Source organism: Martes martes, assembly GCF_963455335.1.
Source record: "Martes martes genome assembly, chromosome: 15".
NCBI classification, from domain to species: Eukaryota; Metazoa; Chordata; class Mammalia; order Carnivora; family Mustelidae; genus Martes; species Martes martes.
Window position 1 is genome coordinate 27,094,586 of NC_137903.1, and position 7,271 is coordinate 27,101,856.

At 37.5% G+C, this 7,271-nt stretch overlaps 1 pseudogene across 1 annotated transcript; it reads left to right on the plus strand.

Annotated features, from left to right (window-relative positions):
- The first annotated feature begins 729 nt into the window (after window positions 1-729).
- Window positions 730-1,285, plus strand: LOC308355918 (large ribosomal subunit protein uL6-like; annotated as a pseudogene). Its single transcript has one exon. The product of its transcript is annotated as a large ribosomal subunit protein uL6-like (transcript).
- Window positions 1,286-7,271: the final 5,986 nt, after the last annotated feature.

Sequence of the window (7,271 nt, forward strand, 5' to 3'; positions counted from 1 at the left end):
TAGTCTCACTTCCCGGTAGTAAAACAGAGACACAAAGAGGTTGAGAAGCAAAACCTTTTAAGTGGGGGCACCTGGACTCTGACCCTGGCAATCTGCCCTAAGTGCTCTTGGCCACTTTTCATAAACCTGAGGATGGATCCAAACCATGGAGCGTCAGCCCTACCAATGGGGCTTCATCTCCAGGGAACTTCCACGCTGAAAGTCAACTACGCCCGTCAAGAGGACTTACTCTTCCTAGAATTTAAGAATGCACTGAATAATACATCTGTTGTGTGGTCTAACTCTAGGTGATGTTTGGGTCCATTTCCTTCTTTCCATAAAACAACTGAGACTAACACTGAGAACAGTCACTAGCGATGTATACCCAGGGTCTATGTTGACACACACTTGACCAAAGGACACTCCACTGCTCCCTTTGTTAAACATCTGTCCGCATGGACTTCACTGATATTCTCCAAACTGACCCACATCTAGGACAGGTGCACAGGAGTGCACTTGTGTATCAACTATGTTAATTTGGTTTTGTACTGCTTTTGTGCGGCTGTTAAAAATCCATATATTTGTTCATCTATCTTCACTATTGGTATTAATTTTTTAAAAGTGGTGGGCTTCAGAGGAGCCCAAATATAGCAGAGGAGTTTACTGATTGATCGCCTCACTAAAGGCAACTAAAAATACCAGATAAAACCACTGAAAACCTCTTTTGACTCTGCCTCATCGACTGCGAGAATGAACACCGTTCTCAGCCATAGACTGCCGACATTCCAGAACATGTTGACATCACTCTGATGTGCTGTTACTCTGATGGGCCCCAGAGGAGCCCTGCAAAGAGTCTTCAATCACATCACTGTAGAACGCAGTCTCCCTGGAAAGAAAAAGAAGAGGCTTCGTCCTTCAAATGGTGGGACCTAGAAAAGAACTGGCTACCATCCACACTCTCTGTAGTCATGTACAGAACACGATCAAGAGCGTTACACTGGGCTTCCATTACAAGCTGAGGTCTGGGTATGCTCACTTCCCCATCAACGTCGTTACTCGGGAGAATGGTTCCCTGGTTAAAATCTGAAATTTCTTGGGTGACAAATAGATCCACAGGGTTTGGATGAGGCCAGGTGTTGCTTGTTCAGTATCTCAAGCCCAGAAATCTGAGTTAACTCTTGAAGGAAATGACATTGAACTTGTGTCAAACTCAGCTATTTTGGTTCAGCAAGCTACAACAGTTAAGAACAAGGATATCAGAATGTTTCAGGATGGTATCTATATTTCTGATCAGGCTGATGAATAAGATCCAGGTTGTCCAGCTACAGAAACAGCAAAATGCCAGACAACTTTTCAAACTTATTTGTGGTATTTTAAAGATGCATTGAAAGCCGTATTGACTTGGGGCTTTTTCTTAAAGCAAAACAAACGAAACCAACAAATAAAAACACCACTTTTTAAATGCATGAATTGACTGGAAGAGAATGAAAGATGAATTTGGAAGCCTCAAGCCATGAAAGCAGAAGCCAGCGAGAATCTCACACTGATGTCAGCATTTACAATGGCTTCAACTTTCACAAACTCACAGTGTGCTGGAGGGCTTGTCCAAGGTGAGGAGTCTAATGAGGGGGCTGAACTCCCAGCATAAACCTATAAACCTAGAGCCCAAACCACAGCTTATTATAAGGGCAAATTCAAAATTAAGCCATGCTCTACCTACTTGCACTGAATAGAAGGCAAAAAAAAAAATCTCTCTTGAGAATTAACAACTACCAGCTAGCCATTGAGCAGAGTTGGTGCCCAAATTCACACTATCTAGGTAGTCCAAATAATCACAGTTAAGAATTTACTTTTTGGGGGATCCTGAGCTGCCAGTGCTGTCAGGGGCCTGGCAGTTGCAAATGAGAAACAGTCTGGGAGGAGAACACCTTCAACCCAGGCATTAGAGAATTTCCACAGCCATAGTCTAAGTAACATGAGCTTATGATAAAAAAACAAATCACAAAACACAAGGAAACAAGACCCCATGAGTGAGGTCCAAGAAGAAAAGAAAAAATTAGAAAGCATAGTGGTTCAGAGTCCCAGGTAATTTTGCCCTGCATGGGATATTTTTGGTTGTCACAACTGGAAAGGAAGAAATGTGAGTTACACGATCTAGCGTGTAGAGACCAAGGATGCTGTTAAACATCCTGCGATGCCCAGGACAGCTTCCCACAATAAAGACTTGCCTAGCTCATAATGCAACAGTGCCAAGGTCAAGAAGCCCTGAGACAACATAATCAAACCTGCAAAGTTTTTCTTTTGGAATGATCAAAAATAGTACATTCAGGGGCATCTGGGTGGCTCAGTGGGTTAAAGCCTCTGCCTTCGGCTCAGGTCATGATCCCAGGGTCCTGGGATCGAGCCCCACATCGGGCTCTCTGCTCAGCAGGGAGCCTGCTTCCCTCTCTCTCTCTCTCTCTACCTGCCTCTCTGCCTACTTGTGGTATCTCTCTGTCAAATGAATGAATAAAATCTTTAAAAAAAAATAGTACATTCAATAAGTAAAGGTGCAGACTTGAAGACATTTAACATATGATTAAAAAGCAAGGGAGTGTATTGTCAAGCAGATTTGGAGAAGAACCAAAAAAAAAAAAAATCTCAAAATGAATGAAGTAAAACAAATGAAATTTAAAAATTAGTGGCACAACCAGGTTTGGAAAATAGTTTTGAATTATCTAGCAAAATTGAAGATAGACGTAATCTGTGACCCAACAAGTTCGTTCCTAGTATATAGCCTAGGGAACCTGCACATGTGCTCCAACATACATATACAGTGATGTACATATATACAAATACATACACCAATGTTCATAGCAGCATTGTTGAAAGTGGTTCCTCCTCAACAAGGGGGAAGAACTAACTCAACAAAGTAGAATGAAAATGCATAATATATAATAGACTACTTCACAGCAGTGAAAGTAAATGAACCATTGGTATAAACATGGATTAACTTTCAAAGAGCATGTTGAATAAAAGAAGCAGGACTCCAAATATATACAAATTATTAAAGAGAACAGACAAAAATGGACCGAGCTGCTAAAACTATAAAGAGAAGCAAAGACATTAATTATATTGAAGTCAGGGGCGCCTGAGTGGCTCAGTGGGTTAAAGCCTCTGCCTTCAGCTCAGGTCATGATCCCAGGGTCCTGGGATGGAGTCCCATATCGGGCTCTCTGTTCAGCAGGGAGCCTGCTTCCTCCTCTCTCTCTGCCTTGCCTCTCTGCCCACTTGTGATCTCTGTCAAACAAATAAATAAAATCTTTTTTAAAAAATTACATTGAAGTCAGAGTGGTGGTTACCTCTTGTGGAGGTAGGAGTTAGAAATCATGAAAGGACACACAAGGGTCTTCTGGACTCTTGGTCATGTTCTATTTCTAGGGCAATTACTTGGAATTTATTTCAGAATTAATGATTAAGTTGTGTGTTTATTTTTTTCACACTTTTCTGAATTGTGTTGCATTTTCCCAATTAAAAAAAAAGTTTTAAAAATGAAGTGGCAGATTTAACAGCAAATTAGACAAAGCTGAAATGAGAATTATTGTACTGGAAGACAGATCTGAAGAAATTATCCTGAATGCAGGTCAGATTCACAAAGAGATGGAAAGTTTGACAGAAAAATTAAGTTGGAATCCTGGAAGACATGAGAGAAAGAACAAGTGACTTAATATTTGAAGTTAAATAGCTGACATTTTCTTAGGACTGAAGAATAGATAACTGATAACCGTCCACTAAATTGGGAAGCCCAGCTAGTCACAAGCAGTATAAATAAAAGGTAATCCACATCTAGACCACATCACAGTGAAATTTTCAGAATGCCTCAATTTTTTTAATTCAAAAGAATGAAAAGATATTAAAAGCAGTTGGAGAGAAAAGATACATAACCTTCAAGTAAAGGACAATTAGACTGACTGCTTTTTTCATCTATAGTGAAAGCCAGAAGACAGTAGAGTTCTGTCATTCATATACTAAAAAAAAACTCTCACCCTAGAATTATTATTCTTAGTGAAAATATCATCCATGAAAGAGCTATAAAAACATGTCATAATTCATAGGTTAAAGAGTAAATTATAATGGACATTAAAAATATTTACAAAAGCTTAAAAACAAAAACACTACATGTCAAATTTGTTAAATGCAATTAAACTGATACTTTAGAAGTAAACCATAATCTCAAGTGCTTATATTAGAAAATAAAAAGATTAAAAATTCGGGGCACCAGGGTGGCTCAGTCAGTTAAGCATCCAGCTCGGTTTCAGCTCAGGTGGTGATCTCGGGGTCACGAGATGGAGCCACGCATTGGGTTCCATGCTCAGTGCAGACTCTGCTTAAGTTTCTCTCCCCATCTGCCTCCCCCCACCGTTCTCTCATTCTCTCTCTCTGAAATAAATAAATAAACCTTTAAAGAAGAAGATTAGAAATTAACGTGTTAATCATTCAACTTCAGAAATTTAATAAAGGACAACAGATTAAACTCAAAGAAAGTAGAAGGAAGAAAACAATAAAAATAAGAACCAGGACTAATGAAATAGAAAATAGAGAGAGTCAATAATGCCAAAAGTGAGCTTTTCTGAAAAGCCTAATAAAATTGATAAAATTCTGGCAAGAATGATCATGTGAAAAAGAGAAGACAGAAAAAAATGAAGAATACAAAGGGGGACAAAATTACATAAGCTACAAGGATTTTAAAAAGATAGATGATATTAAGAAAAATTTTATGTGCAAAATTTTGGAACTCAAGGCAAAATGGAAAAATTTCTAGGAAAATACAACTTACCAAAACTAACCCAAGGAAAAAAATCTGAATAGTCTTATCAATAAGGAAATTGAGTCAGTAGTTTTCCCAAAAATTCAAGAAATAAATAATTCCTATCTCAAAAAAAAACTCTTCTAGAAATACAAAAAAGGGAAAAATTCCCAGCTTATTTTATAAACCTAGCATAACCTTGATACCAAATCCAGATTAAAAAAAAGTATGAGAACAAAATTTTATAGGCCATTTTTCTCATGAATATGCATGCAAAATCTAAACAAAATATTAGCAAACCAGATATAGTAATATATATTTGCTAAAATATTAGCAAACCAGATATAGTAATATAAATATACTATATTTTGACCAACGTTTTATTCTAGGAATGAAAGTTGTTCTATCATTTTCTTTAAAAAACCAATTAATGTCATTCACCACATTAACAGATTAAAGAAGATAAATCATCTCATTTGCTACTTAAAAAAACATTTGATTTAAGAGTTTATGATGAAAACTCTTAACACACAAGAAACAGAAGGAAATTGATAGCCTTGAAAAACTCACAGCAAACACTATACATGATGGCAAATCCTGGAACTATTTCCTACAATATCAGGAACAAGAAGAGAATATACATTATCACCCCATTGATCTGGAAGTTCTAAGCAAGACACAGAAGGTGGGAAAGGAGAAAAGGAAGGGAGGGGGAAAGTTATAAGAAGATAAGGGATAATCAAAATTGTTGTTTTCCACAGATGATTAAGATTATCTGTATGACAAATCCTAAAGAATGCACAGATAAGTAATTAGTACAAATTGAAGGATTTTGCAAGATTGCTGACCAAAAATATCAATATACAAAAATCAATTTCACTTAATTTTATTTCCATGACCCAGCAAAAACGGATAGAGAATACAAATTTTATAACTATGGTCATTCAAAATAACATCAAAATATAAAGTAACTAGGAATTTATCTAACAGAAGATTGCAAGTTTTTTATAAAGAAATATTTAAAACTTTATTGGAAAACATAAAAGGGGAATTATTATTTCATACAACAGTTGCACAAAACCCAGTACATATATCAAGGACTTCTAATGCTTTACAATTATTTTTTTAAAGATTTTATTTATTTATTTGACAGACAGAGATCACAAGTAGGCAGAGAGGCAGGCAGAGAGAGAGGGGGAAGCAGGTTCCCTGCTAAGCAGAGAGCCGGATGTGGGGCTCGATCCCAGGACCCTGGGACCATGACCTGAGCGGAAGGCAGAGGCTTTAACCCACTGAGCCACCCAGGTGCCCCAATGCTTTATAATTATTAACCTACTAATTCCTCATAACCATCCCTACGAGAAAGACATTATTATTATAATCATTGCATTTACAGATAAGGAAACTAAAAACTATCACAAGAAATCTATTGAATGATAAACAGAGCTGGGATTTGAACCCAGGCAGTTTAGCCATAGAATCCATGCTCTTAATCTATTATGTTGCCTTTCTTAGTAAATTAAATAAATAGAGACATGGCCCCTGCTCTCATTGAGTTTTTAGTCTGGGTGGGGGGAGGAATTTTGTTTTTATTTATAAAAACATAACTGGGGTGCCTGGGTTGCTCAGTGGGTTAAAACCTCTGCCTTCAGCTCAGGTCATGATCCCAGGTCCTGGGATCAGAGCCCCACTTCAGGCTCTCTGCTCACCAGGGAACCTGCTTCCCCCCCCACCCCCCGCCCCTCTGCCTGCCTCTCTGCCTACTTGTGATCTCTGTCTGTCAAATAAATAAAATCTTTTTAAAAATAATAAAAATTAAAAAAATAAAAAAGTAACTGGCATCAGATTGTCCCTCACACTGAGAACTTTAAAAGCTAGATAAAAACGCTTGAAGGCATGAAGCCATGGCAGCCATCTTGGATGAAGGGCCAAGGTCCAAAGAAAAGGGAAATGTACTCAACTGATCACAACATTCTAAAGACAATTTTCCATCAAATAATTTGCCTAAATTATGCATATGTAAGGCAATGCTTCAAGAAACCAAGTAGAAATTTTGGCAATGCTATGGTTCAGGAGAGACAAATTAGAGTTCAGGGCCCCAGGCTTTCAATTTAGCCACTGGAAGAACTAGATCCTTGAAGTAAGGGTAACATGGAAACAGACAAGTCTCAATTGAATCAGGTTAATTTGATCATCATCTATCTGCCTGCCAGAAGAAAATTAAATCCTTATCTGGAGGAAGTTAGCATCATCTAGATCTCCTACAATTTATCAAAAACAATATCTAACAGTCAATCAAAAATTGGCAACATAAGAGATTGAAAGCCAAGAGGAAAAAAAAAGACCCTTATCCCCAAGAAGAAAACCAAGACCCATAGGTGATTCCGATTTGTTATTTATCAGCTACTGTTATTTATCAGATACATTAACTATGATTAATGTATTCAAGGAAATACATTAAAAGATAGTATATTTCAACAGAGGAATAGAATCTTGAATGATTCTC